This window comes from Amia ocellicauda, chromosome 7 (genome assembly GCF_036373705.1).
Source record: "Amia ocellicauda isolate fAmiCal2 chromosome 7, fAmiCal2.hap1, whole genome shotgun sequence".
Taxonomy (NCBI): Eukaryota; Metazoa; Chordata; class Actinopteri; order Amiiformes; family Amiidae; genus Amia; species Amia ocellicauda.
The window spans coordinates 5,110,855-5,131,211 of record NC_089856.1 but is presented as its reverse complement, the minus strand read 5'-3'; positions in this window follow the sequence as shown (position 1 = coordinate 5,131,211).

Genomic DNA, 20,357 nt, shown 5'->3' with positions numbered 1-20,357 from the left:
TTCAAAAAGTGGACCTTTTTGCAGTTTTTCCCCTCATTTTGAATTTAATTATGAGGTTCAAATACTTCATTTTGGTGACTTTTTATGCACTAATTTGTGCTGGATTAGCTTGTCTGCTGGTATCTTAACAAGCACGCTTTTTGATGCACTGAAAATATTTACTACAATGTTGTCAAATTGCTTACCAAGATAATGTTCCACCTTTTTCACCACACACACACACACACAAATGGAGCGCTGACACAGTGGTACATACATCACACATATTCAGGGTAAAAACCTTCTGAATCGGTCTACACCCCTGCTACACCCCTCCACTGAGTTTTGTGAAAATCAGTCGTGTAGTTATTGCATAATCCTGACAGACACAGACACACATGGGTGAAAACATTAGCTACCTTCTGCTCCTGTGGGGTTGACGACTGTTAGCTAGCACGTACCTAGCGTTAGCTATCTCAACTGTTAGGTTAGGTAGTAAATGTTAAGACTGTACAATGCGCTAGATAGACCTCATCTGGAATACTGTGTACAGTTCTGGGCTCCACACTTCAAGAAGGATATTTCTGCTTTAGAGGCAGTTCAGAGGAGAGCAACCAGACTTATTCCAGATCTGGGAAAGTCCTACTGAGAGACTGAGGGAACTGAACCTTTTCACCCTGGAAGAGAGGAGACTAATCTAGAATAAACTACCCAGCGATGTGGTAGAAGCTGAAAGTTTGGGAACATTTAAAAATAGACTGGATAGGATCCTTGGATCACTTAGATATTAATGAACACCAAACGAGCACAATGGGTCGAATGGCCTCCTCTCGTTTGTAAACTTTCTTATGTTCTTATGTTCTTAAATATAACAACCTTACCCTGTTTACAGACAATGACGCTGCTGCCTGCTTTCTCTTCCATCTCTCCTGCTCTTTTCGCCCCATACTCACTATCCAGCTGGATGTCGTTGGCCTCACAGATTTTGCTATGAGTGCATAACGTTAGTCGCTGCGCACAGGGCCAGCCGGTGGTGCCCCCTGCATCACAGCCAGTTCCACCACAGATCATTGTGTTCATACACTCACACAGACTGCATAGCTTTATATCTTTGAGATTTTCTTTATTTTAGGAACAAAAACCCCACACTAACAGTATAAAAACAGTATTAAAGAAACAAGTGACAAAACGAATTATGAATACAATATAAAAAAAGTATTGCACAAAATTTCTTGGTCAAGGTATAGTCAAGATCCAGACATGGACTATTTTTGTGAATTAGTAATATACCCTGTTGCTTATATTTAGTACATTCATAAACAATAAACAAACAATAAATAAACAATAAAATGGTTAAATAAATGTATATATTTGTATTAAAACGGTTTCAGACCACTTACATGTTAATTTGTTAAAGATTGTTGTAGTCATATATATAAATAGTTCAAGCATTTTATGTCTTATTAAAGTCTGTACCATTTTCCTTTGCCCCACTGTGCACTGCACAAAATTAGTGTTGACAAATGAGGGCGAAGACGATTGAGTAATTGAGGGCGGGGGGTCTGAGGGTCGTCCCAACCAAGATTTTGACAGCTGGAGACCTGAAATGCATGATTCAGAGTCATTTCGAAGTCAGAAAAACAGCTCAAAATCTCCATGAAATCAGGCAGATTTGGACTCAAACATATCTTTGCTTCACAACCACACATCAGCAGCGGAAAATCCCACATCAAGCAACATTATACATGCGAAGCAGCCACGGTGCTGGTGCTGCTCAGTCTCAGATGGGAGTCTGGGGTCTGATGGACACGGGGAGGAGCAGCTCTGTGTCGCTGCTGAAACACGCATGTCCGCCGCTGACGCAGGAGTTTCTCGGTGAACACAAGCTGTGGCACCGTGACCCCCGGTCGTGGGCACTTTTATATTTTAGAGGCGAGGTTGACATCTGTCCACACGACAAACGATGCACGTTTTAGCTGCTTAAGGATAGAAATCAGGAAAACCGAATAGCTGTGTTCGTGTTGTGTTTGACAGCACAGTGCCGCTCTCTCCCAGTGCAGAGAGAGCAGAGCCGCCGGGCAGGGAATCTGCGCGCAGTCAACTCACTGACTGACTGACTAACAGCAGCATCATATTATAGGACATCATATTAATACATCACATCCTAATGGCTAATAACCAGGAATTGCTGTGACTTGGTTTCACACAATAACAAGCACTGAGTGCAACAAACCTCCGTAACATTACATTAAAGAATAATAATAATAATAATAATAATAATAATAATAATAATACAAAAATCTTCACTCATTTGGGCACCCCTAGCATTTGCCTATTCCGCCGATAGGGCCGGCCCTGGCTGCGCATGTAATACTCCTGTAAAGGATTATATTAATGAATACAAAAAAACTGACTTAAATTCTGGACCTTTGAACTAACCGAACCCCCCCTGACTACAGTCATGAATATACATTTACAGGAATTTTTGGGAAAGCTAGGCTATTAAAAAAACATTATTCTCCAAAAGTTTGTTCTTTTTCAAAAAGAGAACAGATACAATGATCATCTGTGAAATGTCCAGTTGATAACACTTCCTGGAAGTTAAAGACTCTGCTTTCTTACAATCTGCCAATACCACAGAGATGGAGCTCATTATTTCAGGAATGGTATCGAAAGATAATTCCAAGATATGCTGGGAAATACATTACTGCAACACAGATGGGATACATTGCTCTAGCAAATAATTCGGATTTGTATCAGATTAGTGATGAATAGGGCATCCAGAGACGCACAGTGGAGCACTGCAAAGTCTTAGTTTGAATGACTGCAACCTGAGACAAAGGGCCAGATTAAATCAAAACTTTGACCCACCTGCTAATTGAAAACTACAGAACTGTACTCATTTTCAGTTAGATGCCACTTTCTTCTAATCTTCTAAGAAATGTAACCGCTATGATGTACAGGTTTTGTAGTTTGCTATTAGCAGGTGGGTCACAGTTTAGATTTAATCCGACCCAAAAGCATGTAGAAAAAACACAGTTTTGGTGCGCACAGGTCCCATCGTTCATCATGGCAGCACGACATAAACGTGACAATTTGTATTTATTGTACATATTGTCTTACTTACAATCTGAAATAAGGTAGAAAATAAGATCAACGAGGAACTGAACCCTGACGCAGTGAATGTTATTTCATAACATGGCTGATGTCCTTTGTTTTCTTAACATTCACGCTATTGTTTGGGTCTGACCTTCAGGTCTCTGCAACATTTTCAGCTGGTCTTTTCCTGGGAAGTGGCAGTCAGACCACAGTGGAGATTAAACATCTTTATATAGACAGGTCCCTGGTGAGCTGACAGTTGACAGTGAAAAGACACAGTATAATAATTGCTTATAACCAAAACTAATAAAATGGTAAAACACAAACCAAAAATTCCAACAAGTATATATCACTTCCATAAAACACTACCAGTAAATGCAAATGGTGGTGAAAACTGAAAAAAATATATAACATTTATTTAACCTAATCAAGGTTAAGGCTAACCATATGCACAAAAAAAGTAAACGTATTAAAGGCACTACAAACCAGATGAAGAGCAAAATGATTTCTATTTATCTCAGTTTGACCAGAAGTTAAAGGAACTCATTCTCAGATTGGTGCCACCCACCCTGTGAATTGAAACACTTCGAAAGACTCTCTCAAGTGTTGTTTTCTTGAACATTTAATTCATCTTCTTATAAATTATATTATTTTCATTCAAACTTCATTCACGAAGGCAACTGGGTCAGTGAGAAGAACATGTCAAGTAGATTAAAGTGATTAATGCATGGTATATTTTATTCCCATGTGCTTTATGCAACTTTTCACTAGAAACTTACTCTACATCTTATATTATTGTACAATCTGAATTAAGAAATTAACAAGAAACTAAATCCAGATACTATACATCTATGTGTAGATAGTTGTTTTTCTTCTTCTTTCCTTTTAATACTCACACGATTGTCTTATTAACCTAGACCAGCGAAGTGAGCACTCAGAGCACACTTTAACCACAGTGGAAATTCAAGACCTTTCTGCAAAACAGTGCCTTGGGTCTGGGTTTGTGTTTACTTTGAGGTAGTGGTTTCTTCTGGATTCGTCACTCCCTCGCAGTCACCCCCAAGCAAACCTCCCTTCCTCGTTTCCAGTTATACACACTGAGACAGATCATACACTGAGCTCCTGAAGTCATAACCTGTACTAGGAAGAGTGGGGGAGAAGCTTCCAAAAGCTTCCTTATAAACATTTAAAACAGAAACTAAACCCAAGAACCACACAATGATTTAGTCTTCAGTACACTGGGAAACAAGAGGTTATATTCAAAGCACATATATCAAGCACTCTTATTTAAATATGTGTGCGTGTTTAAAAATGAACAAATACATAATCAGATACATTTCTAAAGGAAGTGGGTTGTAGTATATTTTCAATGCCATTTTAGTCCATATCGAGTAGAAGAGCTCACATCAGTTACATCACAGCATGAGCACATTCCTTCTGCTACTATATATTCTCACAGTCTATTTTAAGTTTAACTTTCAGTGTGTACTTCCCCAATCTGATTGTAATGCAAACGGCGTGACTCAGTGAGGCAACTGCGCTCATCTCCACAAACGTGAGGTCGCAGAGCAGGCCTGGAGATTCACGCACTACACCTGTACACGAGGCGCGTGCTGGGCCTGCTCCAGCTGGGACGCGTTTGCAGAAGTGAGGGCACCAGTGCAAGTCTGAGTAACACTGGGATTTTCCAGGACCTGGGTGAGAATAACATACTGATTAATACAGCGAAGCATTACGTTTTAAACGGCAAAACACCTGGAACAGGAGTGTGAATGATCACTCTAAGATGATGCATACACACAATCTACATAGAAGGATGTAGTGGTTTCACGAAAACTAAAAGCCCACCCCCGTATCTATCCTCATACTTCCAAATCAACATTATGTAACACAACGTAGGTAATGCGTTCCTGACCAAGGCTCTGATGTCCACTTTCTTTTTGTACATAAATGATTATAAAAACATGTTTATTCAAATACATAAGTATGCACCTTGATATATGATATGATATAGCTACAATTAATATATCATATATGTCAATGCATACATAACTTTTACGAAGGGAATCTGTTGCCTCGTCCACTATCTTCTCTACTGTATGGAAATCTATTTATGGGTTATAGGGTTCTGATACTTTCTTAGTATTTTATTCATATAGAACAGTATTTGATTTTATTATTTATTTACTCTGTGCGTAGCTCTCAAGTTTTCAAAACGTTAAAAACAGACAATTTCAGCCAAATGCGTGAGATTTTAGCTACAATTTATGAGTCATTTGCACACACAGAATTGTTGCCATGAGATTTCAGCGACAATTCGTGAGACTGTGAGATGGGGTCAATACTCAAGACGCATCTTTTCCAACAGTACTTGTAATATTAGTCCTCTATCCCTGCTAGATAGCACTTCAGCTTATTATGCTCCTTGCGTTCTTGATTGTTTTCCTCCTTGCTCCCTTTCCCGTAGCCCTTGACTGTGACCCTACATCTTGACAGCACTTAGCTTTTACCGTCCAGGATGTAGGACCTCACTTACTGTATTTGCTTGTTTAAATTGTAAATTGGAATTTGTAAAATGTATTATTTTGAATTGCTAAGTTTTAGTTTAATTTAATTTGTAATGATTGATGCCTTTTACTTAACTGTATTTTTGCACTTTGTTTTACACTTATGTTGTAAGTCGCCCTGGATAAGGGCGTCTGCCAAGAAATAAAAATAATAATAATAATAATAATAATAATAATAATATGCATGAGACTTGAGAGCTGTGTGTGTGAACCAATTTCTCTCTACGTGGTTTGCCAACAGAAAGCAAATGCAATGATTCAATATTGAAACAATTACAGACAACAATGCTGAAATTGCTGGTTGAAAAATGCATCACTGAAGAAATTCCTGGTATTTTATTTATTATTTGTTTGGTTTTGTCTAATTCGGATAACTGGAAGCAGGGTGAGCTCTATCTTTACTGCTCAGTTTTTACAACTGTTTATTACAAGGCAACTGGGGCTGAATCCAGGATCAGATTATTTTACGTTCCTGCGCAGCAAGTAGTAAAGTGGGTGTAAAAGTGCCAAATTGCCATAAGTTGATGACTGCTTGTAATTAAACTAACCCACTAAAGTAAAGATAATAATCACCCTTTCATCTTGTGAATTATACTTTTGTTGGGTTCATACTTCATTTACAAAGGTAGACACATGGTTGACAAGTTTTCTCTGTATTCAAAGTAGTTACATCGGCTTACTACTTTTATCTGTAGGATGTTTTGGTCTTGGTTTTCTTCTTAACTGAAAATCAACTGACAGCAGGATTTTATAAAGATGATCACCGGTCATAATTAACAAAGAATACTGCACAGATCAATATATTTATCAGCCAAACATTCAGGACAGTGATACAGCTCCGCAGGTAGAGCCCATTGTTGTGGCAGTAAATTTCCATGAGGTAACAGCATTATGTCACTGTTCAGATGGTTCATCATTTTGAGAATGAATAAGCTTTGGGGTGATTTTAATTACACAGAAAGAAGAAGTTGGCTTGAGGAACACAGAAATGTCCCAGCCAAAGAGGGTTTCTGTTATTGTTGCTTTGGCTGTTGTATTTAACATATGTTGACAGAGAACAGCATCATGCTTCATTTGGACCCACTTGGCCAGCAGATGGTAACATATAGATCACAGGTAACTGGGTCAGACAGGAGTGAAAGTCACCCCCATGAAGGGAAGAGTGGGGGGGAGTTCTATTTTTTGAGAGCAGTGCTTGACACAGTGAAAGATTTGCCTCTGCTATCGGCACCGCAAAGAAAGAGATGCTGCAATCAGGCCCTCTGATCAGCTCAGCATCATTTTCTACACACAGGGGTGATGACACTGATACCAAGGGAGGATTCCTGGTACTGATGCAAGACCGAGTGAGAGCTAAATGTGTACAGCTGAGGGATTCCCCTCTTCCAGTCGCTTACTCACTGGACAGGCCTGATCAGCTGTTAGTTACACATCAGGGAAAAAACAACTTTACTGCTTAACTGCACACATTTACCGTATATCGGTGAAGCGGGCCTGGAACGTACTGGCCACATAAATAATGAATTTCACTTTTTGGTGTTGTGTCGTTTCATTTCTTCTTGCATGCTGTTTACCCATTTTGTTGTGATGGATGCTAGCAAAAGCAATGGGTTTCAGGCTGTGTGAGCAATCATAACTAAAGCTCTAAACAGATCCTTATCTCACATAAGGTGTGTGACGTTTCTGAGCTAGTGAAGTTCTCTTACTGTTTTGCTATTTTTCGCCCCATACATAGACTCCTATCCTACCTGCACTGTGCTTTTAAGGAAAAAGGACAAATGGATCAGGTAGCTCACTGGAATAAAAAGATTGTTGTATTTTACCTGCAGAGTCTATGGTCTACATAGAGAGACATGCAGAGTCTATGGTCTACATAGAGAGACAGGTAAGATACCTGCAATACCTCTCATACCTGCACTGGTCAGTGGATAGACAACCAGACGTCTCAAATTATACCTAGCCTGTACATGGCTTACCTATAACAACCATTTTAAATTAAAGTGGCAAGAGTGATTTTCCCCATCAACCACATTTGAACATATTTTCTAGCATGATATTTTGGCATTTTGGCAAAGTTTTTAGTTTTTCTCTTCATGCCAAGACGGATTAAAACAAAAAGGGTTTCTGAAAGTAATTATTTTTTAAAGAAAACTGTACCTGGCCTACCATCTGACCCCATGACTGGTAAACATGGTGGGATCATGGGAAGTGTGTCAGAAGAAGTTAATTTCCTGTGCGGTAGCTTCTCCCCCCTGCCGCAGTGAGATGAAAACACAATTGAGTGATTGTGAAACTCCCACAACTGCGCTGCACACTGAGATTCAACGAGATGGCGTACCAGTGGTGGTTTGTGACAAGCACCGCGCTTACCTCCTGCAACCAATTCGACAAACTCCAGTTCTTCAGAAAGGCAATGCCACCGTTCACCACAGCTTTGCAAAACATAAATTAATAAATACGAAAGAGGTAGAAAGTTCTATAGCGGATTAATTCCCCACTGAATGCCAGTAAAACAGGAGCAGGGAGTTTCTATTGTTCTCGATGGAGGAGTACAGTTTCCCAGATTAACTAGACCCTTGAAACTCACACTGCTAGGCTTCTGCTATTCCTGAAAAAAAAATCCCCATTTATTCTTCACATTTTGGTATATTATTATTATTGGATGGATAATCGATGAAGCCAGTCGGTCACTAAGGCAATCCAGGGGCCATTTCCAGATCGACAGATACAAAGACCTAGGGACACAACTAGTAACGAAAGGCCAGAGCATTCAAGTCAGAGAGAAGAATTTCATATTATTTTGATGGGTTTATATGAAATTTTGAACAGATCCACAGGCAGATTCTAGACCTCCGGACCGCACTGACCACAAACTGGTGTATTTGACCACAATCCCAGCTGATCTGAAGCACGGGCCGTACAGATTGGCTGAGACATGAGAAAACGCAGCGCAGGCTGACAAAAACAAGCTCAATGGCTCCTCATGCAAAAACACACACTACTGCTAGTGCCTGACAGTTTCCATTATAAACAAATTAATGCAAATTAAATCAAATATTTAGAATGCAAATAAAAACAAACAAGCAAATAACAATAAATACATACAAATCCCACCTTTCAAGGAGCAACCACTCCCTAGTTTAAACACATATATAAATGTATAAAAAATATATCTATATATCTATATCTGTATATGTGACATGCCCAGACATTAAACTGCATTAGACTAGGGAAGAAAGAGCTTGAAAGTTAACATTTTCCTTTTGACATCACAGCCACGGAAACCTTAGGGGAACAGGAAATAAAGCATTAACCAACTATGCAGAAAGAGAAATGGACAGTTGCAGTATGACTCGGATGTTTTGTGTACACACAGTGAGGTACACAGATGGATAAAGCGGGTGGTGAACAATGGACACAAGCGCTCTCACATGCAGAAATCAAATCGGGTCAGTCACAAACATGCATTCCTTGTCCTCACTGGGGAGGTGACAATCACCCGGTGTTTTGAAGGTGAAAACCTCCTCGGTGAAAGATTTTGACATAACTATTAAAAAGGTTTAGACTGAAAAGTTGGGAAAATACACTGACCGAAAAGTGTACAATAGTAAGTTATAAGAGCCCTGTCTACATCGGAGAGGCAATACCTGCCCAATCCTCTGGGGCTTTTTCCATTGACATGCAGACTTCAAACACAAGGAGGTGAAAAGCTGACTAACACTTATCTTAGCTGATGCTGCCGAGTGAACCTGTGGTAGCAACGCGACAGGCTTGAAAACAATAACAATAGCAAAAATTAACTCAGCAAATGGAGGGGGGGGGGCTCGGCAAAACACCTTCCGCTCACAGACCCAGAGAGGAGACAGCAGCGGGGTGGAAGCAGCAGCGCGAGTGTGAAAGCCACGTCACTGTGTATCTGTGGTGCAGCCGAGCATCTTTTCCTTTTGAAGTGAGAAGACCGACGATGTACAGTCTGAGTCACTTACACCTCCGCTTTTCCTTTACAGTGGTGGAGAGGAGCCTGCTGCCTGGCGAGGGGAGCGGGAGGGTGGAATTAAAGGTGCCCCAGACGGGGTGTGAATGGAGAGGGCCTCACTCCCACAAAGTCTCTGTCCCTGTGAACGGGGGACCTCCGAAACCGCACACAAGCCAAAAAAGGGTGGCGGGCGGGACAGGACAGGGCAGACCACAGTGCAGTGAAATCGTAGAGCCGGGCACACTGCGGTCATGGCAGCAATTCACAACTGGTTAGCACTGCAGCAGCTGCTAGGGCACAGCGGATGGTGGAAACTCAGCAGAGCGGAATTGGAAGTTCGAGAGTGGAAATCAAATTTGTATTTATTTAGTTTTGTATGTATGTATGTCTGTGTTGACTTAAATTTGTCCTACATATTGGCTTTCTTTTTGCATTTTCAGTACAGTGTCCTTTAAGGTGGACCCAGAGTGAGGAACGAATAAATTCTTCTTGGTTGAACCTGTAATTCACCGATCAGTGCAAATCCTGGACTTTCCTCATATCTCTGGAATTATAAAGAAACAGAGCTGTTTCAATATTCCAGGAATCTCACTAAGTTTAATAGCTTGGTGGGAGTCCATATATCTCCATGTATAATAACTCCAGTTACATAGATCAAAGCCTTCAAAAGCAGGGAGTGTGTGTGTATTTGTTGAGCTAAGGATGGGAGTGCACACAGAAAAAGTTTGGGCAAATGTGTGAGATTTTAGCGACAATGCGTGAGAGCGTGAGATGGAGCCTCAATGCGTGAGACTGAAACACAGAAAGCAACTGTAACACACTCACAGGAAAAGAAAGATGAATTAAAACAAAAGGGAGCAGCATGCAGGCAAAACAACATCAGCTGTGGGTTCGTCAGGGAATGTTCCAAGACAACTCTGTGGAATTAGAACCTGGCTTTCGGGAACAGGTTTTCGGTACAGCAGACAGGACGTGTGGCAGACGGAGGATGAGATGTCAGGCAGGACGTGTGGGGGAAAAAGGTCAGGACAGCAACAGAACGAGATACAACTGCCCACGCCGATGACAGGCAATCCAGTTATCACCAACATCCGTGCCATAACAGTGCCAACTTGTCACAGAGACATAATACACTTGAACCATCCCCATTATTTGAAAATGTACAAAACATGTATGTACATGTATATGTATACCTGTATGTGTATGTTTGTATGCTTGTGAAGTTGCACATTCATGCATAAATAGCTCAGCTCTGGAAATATCAGTATAATATTGATATAGAATAGTATAAACCAGGGGTTTTCAAACCGGTCCTGGAGTACCCCCTGCCCTGCTGGTTTTTGTTCCAACCTGATCTTAATTACTTCATTGAATGGAACTTTGCTTTGTTAGGTCAATTAAGGATTCAATTAAGCAATTAAGACCTCAGTTGGAACAAAAACCAGCAGGGCAGGGGGTACTCCAGGACCGGTTTGAAAACCACTGGTATAAACAATAACTTCGTTACTTCACTTTGTTGTACCTGTGTCCTTTTCATTATTTTCATCATTATCAGCATCTGTGCTTTCTTTGTGTATTCATTTTCTTAATTTTATAGTTTAAATAAAGTCTAAATAACTATTTAAAAATCAATCAATCAATCAATCACCTTAGCAACAGACACTAACTTTACTGTAGCATATAAACTAGCCTATGCTCCCGCTACATTATCACCTTATTAGCCTCAGCAAGAAGTCGTGAAATTAAGTAAAGGGAAAATGAAGATGTTGTGACACTGTGCTTCCAGGCGCCGGTAGATCTTCACACCGATGTGCTGAGGGCAGGCCACCAACGGGAGCCGCAGCACAGAGCCCTGAGGTTCTGGTGGCTGGAACACCACTGTGTTCCACTGAGACAGCGCTTTCCACATTGTGTTTACTGAGAGCGCTCTGTTTAATGCGCCTCACCGACGCCATGGAAACAAACAGGCTGCTTTCACTTCTGCAGGAGTGGCTACTTTCATCATCTGCAGCGTGAACCATTCCCAGACTGAGAGCTATGCGGACCTGCACAGCCATAGTGCGCTGCCAGATGGATTAATCATCCTGAAGATGCTGAACTCTTCGCAATATCATACGTCCACCCCTGTCTCTCCTAATGAGGGGTAAAATATGAAGCAGTGGTTAAAAGTCACAGACATCATTCAGGCCACCCATCTCAGAGTGAACAGTTTGATTTTATCTTTTTTCTTTTATTTTAGACCAGTGGTTCTCAAACCTGTCCTGGAGGACCACCTACCCTGCTGGTTTCTGTTCCAACTGAGCTCTCAATTACTTAATTGAACCTTAATTGAAGTAATTTGATTAAATTTGACTCTTTAAATTGTGTAACTGATAAAAAGTTGGTTCCTGAATATTTTATACTTATGTTATACTTAACTGAAAACCCCTACTGTTAAAAATAAATAAAAGGCTCTAATTAGGAAATTATTTGTTCAATTAAGGGTTCAATTAAGTAATTGAGAGCTTGGTTGGAACAAAAACCAGCAGGGTAGGTGGTAATCAAGGACAGGTTTGAGAAACACTGTTTTAGACTATTGGGTTTCTTGCTTTTCATCTTTTTAACAGGAGTAATCCTGATTTGAAGTTTGTTTTATTAATATATTTCCCCTGGACTCCAACATAGCCAGCTCTGGCTCTGGCCCCTGCCTGGAAGTCAACCTTCAACATGACTTTTAATTTTAATAAATTGGTCTTTGATATCATTGGTGTAAGAGTTATACAAGCATACAAACAAACAAAATGTCAATGCAGGATTACACAAACATGTCAAGACTAAATAGAACACAACAAATAAATAAGGAAGGACAGAAAGAAAGACAAAGAAAAGACTGAAAAAAAAAAAAATGAAAGAAGATGAAAGAAAAAAGAAAGAGGAAAAAGAAGAGAATAAAAAATCATAAAAAGGTAATGCATCAAATAAAAACTTTGGACTCCCAATATTACAACCTCAAGAGTGGATAGTGGAACCACCTATGTGGGTAAAGCCGACCCACCATTGTGTACAGTGTTTTAAAACTGGCAGCAGGTCTGCAATTTTAATTCAAACAAGGCCTACATATGTTATATTATAACTCAAATATAGCAAAACATTTCCCCATGAAATTCACATTAAGTTTATTAATCCAATGAATCATGCCAAGCAGACTCGCTTGATTTTACACGCTCTTCACATACATTGAATTGAGGATAAACACCCCAATCTGGCTGACGCACAATGCAGACAAGATCTAGATTATTATGCTACATTGTCAATATCGAAATTAGCTTCCCACTGCACATTGTGGTAGAAATATAATTAGTTTATGTTGGCGGAAGAGATAAAGGATAGTTTCTGTAAAGCCTTTGTGATAAAACTAATTATCTAAATATGTTCAAAGCTGCCAAGTACCTAATTGAAAGTATATGGCTGGAAGTCTGTTCCAGTAATGGGTTTGACACATATTCTGAGCGGGACGTTTCACTGTCACTCTGGAAACTGCGAGTTTCATTTCTGTATCATATAGGTGGATTTTTTTTTTTCTTTCACTGTTCTATTTCATTTTGAGTTACACAGCTACCCTCGGCGAAGCAGCGCTGAAGGCGGTGGGCGGATTTATCCTCACACCTTTTCTGCCCTGGCTTTCAGGATGTTCATGACGTTTGTTCATGAACCTCATAGGAAATACCTGCACCCCATGAACCAGGGACAGGAGGGAGGCCAAAAAAAGGCACCTGCAAAAAAACTAAGCGACGGAGGTCCATTATTACAAATAAACAATTGACAGTCATTCTTATGTCTATATAGACAGTGGCACCAAAAAGGTATTGCTTATAGGGATCATTTCAACCTATTAATAGAATATGAAATACCTTTGCTTAAAAAAAAAAAAAAAAATGGATTGTCCCAAAACCACAAATCCTGGAGGGCAATTTTAACCACTTTACACTTTTTGTTTTCTTTCAGCTTCAATAATACTAATAATAACAGATAATGTATTTTTCCTTAAGGGCTGTATAATTAAAATACAGTTTCAAAGGAAGAGCATGTTTCAACCAGCTCTGAATTTAAATTTGCCTTCCAGGATGCTTGTGTTTGAATATTCAATCATTTCGACATCCTGAAAAGTGAGATTTAACTTTAAAATGTATTTATTTTAACTGGGTCTTTACATGCAGTGTTTAAGTAAGCCTGATGTTTATTTCTGTCTTGAAACATCTCCGCTTGAATGTCTCTTCTGCAGCCTTGATTTCAGCAACACCTTCCCAGCCAAGTAAATAAGTTTATGGCAACAATGCAAAAAAGTGAAAACAGAACAGTTATGTTCATGGCAACAGAAATGTATAGACTCCATGGGATGATGTCAACATTATATAAAACCATGTTATACATTGATATAGATAACTAGAATGAAGAGAAAAAATAGTCACAAATGACAAAACCAAAATAAAAAGTTGAAGTCAGATGAAAAAATAACCTAACAAAATACAGGCCTACTGTATATATGCATGCAAATTAACACAGCTGCTCTTAATATGTATGGTTCTGGAAAGGAACCCGTGACACATGCAGACTACATTAACAACTCTGTGTGGTCACGGATGACACCTTTGTGCAACATTTTTATCACATTGTGTTTGCTGCACACAACATTGCTAGAACGAAAGTGTGGCAACTGGGTGGTCCCCTGATGGCAAAATAAAGCAGTGCCCTAACTGTCTTTGTCATTCCTACAGGCACAGTGCAGTATAGCAGCCAAATGCAATTCCCATGCAAAATCTGAATTAATCCTCATCATTCTCTCTTTAATATTTCTGCATTCAAGTTTAACAACATGTCTTCAGTGAGATTTCTAGATGCATTTGTAATGGCTACCCCCCCTTACAATGAGAATCAGAGTAAATACTTGAGCTAGTTTGGTATGTTTTTTGTCTAATAAGATTAACGGATTTTATATTGGAGTGCTTCAAGAGTGTGTAGCATTTGGAGCCACCGTGTAAACCATGAGGAGGTCCAGTGATTCGATCACGATCTGGCACAACATAGGACATGCTTGCATTCAGATGGGCCAATGGAAAATGGTGCAAATTCCTGACAACGATCTCAAGCTTGGGATTATCAAACATGCTGAACGGTTTTGACGGCTGTCTTTTGGGAGCTGTAATGATAAAACCGTACACAAGATCTTTTTGCTTGTGTGTGTGTGTAACATGGTTTTAATTGCATTCTCTCTTGTACTTGGCAAAGGATTGGAGGTGATTCATACATTCCTACCCTCAATACAAGTGCCTAACAAAACACTGCATTAGCCACTGAGAAGACCTTAAATACAGAAGTTGGGAAATGCCACGTTGGCAATTGTTCTCAATCTGACAACCACAGGGTCAAAAAGGGAACAGTGATACCCAGAGATGGTGAAGGAAATAACAAAACACTCATTGATGATGACTGAGTGATTGAATGGAGTATGGATAACTGATTGATTGGCAAACCCCTAGAAAAAGGAAAACCAAAATCTATAAAGCAAGAAAGCCCAACTGTGCTGAGAAACCACCAGATCATGGAGCCATAGAGAGAGGTGGGAGAAGCTTGAAAAGTGTATTGAAAACTCAAGTTAAAATAAATACACACATACAGACATACAAACAGCAAATAAACCAATAAACACACCAAGTGGACAATCCAGCAGTGATAAGAAAGAGGAAGGTATAAGAAGAGAAGAAACATCCCAGTGGTAATTAGAAAAGGGCAGCAGAGATGTGGAGGTCTCCTATATATAACACTATATAAAAGTATGGAGGTCTCTTATGTGCAGTTTGATCTGGCCCATCTTGTTTTTCTGACACTTCTAAATTAAACTGTGGCAGGTGGGAAAAACCTCCAGTCCATATGTCTTCTGTTCTTCATTTATATTCCTGTGCATGCTGCTTTTAATTATACAAAAAAGATTTAAGATTACGTATATACTATTTTGACACCTGAGCGCTGTACTACTGAACTGAACTTTTTCAGAAGTAAAATAAAAAAATAAAAAAGGTTAAACATTCAGCATGATCTTCATTGTTTGTCGGGCACAATACATTTTACACCTGAATGAACCCGATGCACACCTGTGGCCTTTGTCAATGTTACTGTTGTAAAATCCAGTGCGAAAGGAATCCACAGATCATGGTAATAAAATAATCTAGAGAAGCAAAAATAGGTGCAGTTATTTATACCTCAAGACAGATCAAAGAAAACGGGAAAATGGGATTAATTGAAATAATCAATGAATATTCATTAAATGCTGATTAATATGCACGTCTAACAGATCATATTGGCTACTGAATAATCAACAATTTAAATCATGAGTAAATATGATGCCCCTTTGTTGGGTACTTTGGGTAAAATCCCACCTCACCCCTTCTGTGACCTTTTGGATGACTCGTAGAAACAACAGGAAGGTTTCTTATCAATGTAACCACGTTCAACTCATCCCCTGAAAGTGTCCAGGCAAGAAACACTAAATATTACAGGAATAACCAGGTATAAACCAAATTGAGTTAGTTGGATAAATTCAATAGAGTTGCTGATCAATACTGGAAATTCTCACACTATGTCTAACATTTGATTTCCTGTTTCCAAAAAGCCAGAGATTTTACATCAATAACAGTCTCTGCATTCCTTCCCTGCTCGCACCTAAGAAACTCTTTAAAACAGCGACTGCTTTATCTCAGGATATAGCGGTACCTTTTTTGGTCTAGCAGATCCTCCGAAAGCTCCATCCTTGTGAAGTAGTCCCCGGAGAACACTGCAGTCACAGCTTCAGTTTGGAAAAAAAAAAAGAAAGAAAAAAGTCAGCAAGATTTGTTTGTAAGCACTTACTGTTAGACACAAACATTCCTTACAGATGTGACCACAGCTTCATGACATCACAGGGCTGCTGCGACATGAGGGTAGGTAATAACCTAATTTTAATTCACGGCACTGACACCAACATCGTTCAGCTGTAGAAAGCTTCTGGAAACTTCTTGCACTGTGTTAGTTAAGAAAAAATAGGTCATCACACCATGCTTTTTGTTTTAGAAAAAAGGACCCTTTTATTTTAGGTGCACAGAAGAGAAAATATGGTTAGAATATATACCAAGACTATCAAAGATCAGTAATGATTAGTTACCTGACCTGATTCAAATGAGCCCTGCAGGGTAAACTACTTTAAAATGCCCTGATATATAACTAGTTTGAAATATTCACTTTAATTTTCCAATGAGAATCTCGAGGCCAGTTTCTCTTTTTTACAAAAGGATTTAAAATTATTTGAAATCCCCAGATATGAATGAGATCCTACTTTCCTTTCACTGCAAACACTGGTGAATACTGATACAGCTTGCGGACAAGCCACACATCATGCAGTAATTCCTGCACAAAAATACTTGGATCATGAAGTTTAAGCACCAACAGGACAGAACAGAGAATGAGATGATCTCATTCTGAAAAACAATTACTCTCACAATGCAGTATATTTCCAGCTTGTTACTTAATTTTGAGAAAGGCATGTTAATTAAAACACTGAAGAGATTTTTTCTTGCAGTGATTCATTGGTACAAACTGAATTAGAGCTCATCAAACAGCAAAGTGTGATTGAACAGCAGAGTTATTATGCTCTCCTCTGCACCCATGGGCCCATAGAGAACAAATATAGAGTTTAAATATATGGTCGAAATGTGTGGTCCCTAGCACACATTTATTTCATAGGTGGAAATAAACATATAGTAGGAATTAACTTCACCATATGTCTTCAATCTCTAACATAAATAAATGGATTATAGACTAAACTAAACGTCCTCTCACTTTCTCTGCTTTTATTTTCAGCAAACATAACGTGTAAATATTTGTATGAACATAAAAAGATTCAACAACTAAGACATAAACTGAACAAGTTTCACAGACATGTGACTAACAGAAATGCAATAATGTGTCCCTGAACAAAGGGGGGGGTCAAAATCAAAAGTAACAGTCAGTATGTGCTGTGGCCACCAGCTGCATTAAACACTGCAGTGCATCTCCTCCTCCTGGACTGCACCAGATTTGCCAGTTCTTGCTGTGAGATGTTACCCCACTCTTCCACCATTTCTGGGGGGAATGGCCCTAGCCCTCACCCTCCGATCCAACAGGTCCCAGACGTGCTCAATGGGATTGATATCCGGGCTCTTCGCTAGTCATCGCAGAACACTGACCTTCCTTTCTTGCAGGCAATCACGCACAGAACGAGCAGCATGGCTGGTGGCATTGTCATGCTGGAGGGTCATGTCAGGATGAATTACAACAGGCCTACAAGCCCTCAGTCCAGCCTCTCTCAGCCTATTGCAGACAGTCTGAGCACTAATGGAGGGATTGCGCGTTCCTGGTGTAACTCGGCAGTTGTTGTTCCCATCCTGTACCTGTACCAGGTGTGATCTTGGGATGTACCGATCCTGTGCAGGTGTTGTTACATGTGGTCTGCCACTGCGAGGACGATCAGCTGTCCTTCCTGTCTCCCTGTAGTGCTGTCTTAGGCGTCTTACAGTACGGACATTGCAATGTATTGCCCTGGCCACATCTGCAGTCCTCATGCCTCCTTGCAGCATGCGTAAGGCACGTTCACACAGATGAGGAGGGACCCAGGGCATCTTTCTTTTGGTGTTTTTCAGAGTCAGTAGAAAGGTCTCTTTAGTGTCCTAAGTTTTTATAACTATTACCTTAATTGCCTACCGTCTGTAAGCTGTTAGTGTCTTAACGACACAGGTCGTTCCACAGGTGCATGTTCATTAATTGTTTATGGTTCATTGAACAAGCATGGAAAACATTGTTTAAACCCCTTACAATAAAGATCTGTAAAGTTATTTGGATTATCTTTAAAATTATCTTTAAAATACAGTGTCCTGAAAATGGGACTTTTATTTATTTGCTGAATTTATATTCAAAACTACATCTCATACCCTTGGAATATACACACAAGGGGACACTTTTTGGCATGTGAAAAAAGGAAATTTATTACAACAGTATATTGCTGCCTTTAAGGGGGCTGTAGGACGTCCATCTAACCTATAGGTCAACAACAGCTAAAGAAGATGCTGAAATGGCACTGGGAGTTTTCAAAGTGCTCCTCTGAAGAACTGGTGTGTTTCAGCAGCTCCTCGAGAGAGTGTGGGTGGAGCGGCGCTTTCAGATCCTCCTTCCAAAGGTCACATCAAGCACTTTTATTGAAAACCAAGCCGGACTATTCAGAGGTGTTCCCCGGCTCATCTTGTGGGTCTGTTTCGATCAATCCAAATGTCTGGGTCTTCCCACAAGTGATGTAATGTATGAAATCTAGCTTAGGTACACACACTGGGAACAACAAGACAGGGAATGCTACTTGTGTTCAAAGGCTTCTGGTCAAGCTGAATTTGACCAAGTGAATCCTGTTCATTTGGTTACCACAATGTTTTGTATAGTGTAGCAAGGGTGTCTGATACAGCGTGGTGATAAGACAAATGGTGTGGGGAAAGGAACGTGCTTTCTTTTTATTCCAGTTACAAATAATTTCTCAACAGATACCATACACAGCAGTTACAATCGTATCAAAACATAAACAATGGTCTCTCTCCTGCGGGCCAGGCAGACAACTATGATTCCAAGTTGGAGAGGGACGGCCATGATCATGTTGATCGAAGAGATAAAGAACAATCACAACAGCTGCTAAGCCCGTACTGTGTGTGAAATCTCAGTCAAAAATCTCAAATTAAGGAACTTTCGAATGCAACTCTCTCTGGAGCCAAAGTCGAGCCCTGTAACCAATACTGGCCCTGGAATTTTCATACGAGGGAAAAGCATTTTCAGCTGAAACCAGCTGCCTCGCTTTCAGATTAATGTGGCATGTCAGCATTCTTGGTGTGTGTGCAAGGAGACTTTGCTCGTTTTTTTTCGGGTTTTTTTGGTACACTTAGCAAGTCCCTACCAATTAATAAATAAAAGATGAGAAATAAAAAATAAAAATAAGTTATTTTGAATTTCAGTCGTGTTTATTATTTTATATTTGAAAAGCAAGAGGCAGGCTTCTGGGCTGGGCTGGGCTGGGCTTGTAGTATAATCTAATGTCCACCGTTCCACTGGGGCAAAAGCCTACATATACCGACCGCTTAGATGATATCTGTGACAGGACTGTTTGTCACTAAGCCAAATAATGACTTTTCCTGTGCCTTTGTCTACACCAGGGTTTCTTACCCTGTGGGGTGCGCCTCCCTAGGGGAGGTGCTGAGGGGGTACGGGGGATGTGTGAGGAGTCTCCCTGCTGCAAATTGTTTTAATAAATCCAGTAACGCTTTTGATTACGTGGCTCAATTTAATATTAAATGATAATCTATTAACATTCAACTAATTGCTCAAAAAATATAATTAGAATGTCAATGTAATACCTGTCTATACCAAAAATGTTGTCAGCATGAAAAAAACACAAAATCACCCAGCCATCTAAAGTGGAGATATCAAACCCATAAGCCAAGTTATAATAATTGAGGCAAACATCAATATCTCCACTTAAGAAGGCTGAGCCATTGGTTTTGTCACACTGACAACGTTTTTGGTAGATAAATATTACATTAACATTCTATTGAACTTTAATTATCAAGTAGTTGAATGCTAATAGATTTCCAATTGAACATCTATTTAAAATTAAATTGGGCCACACAGTCTAAAGCATTACCATAAATTCTGAAAAA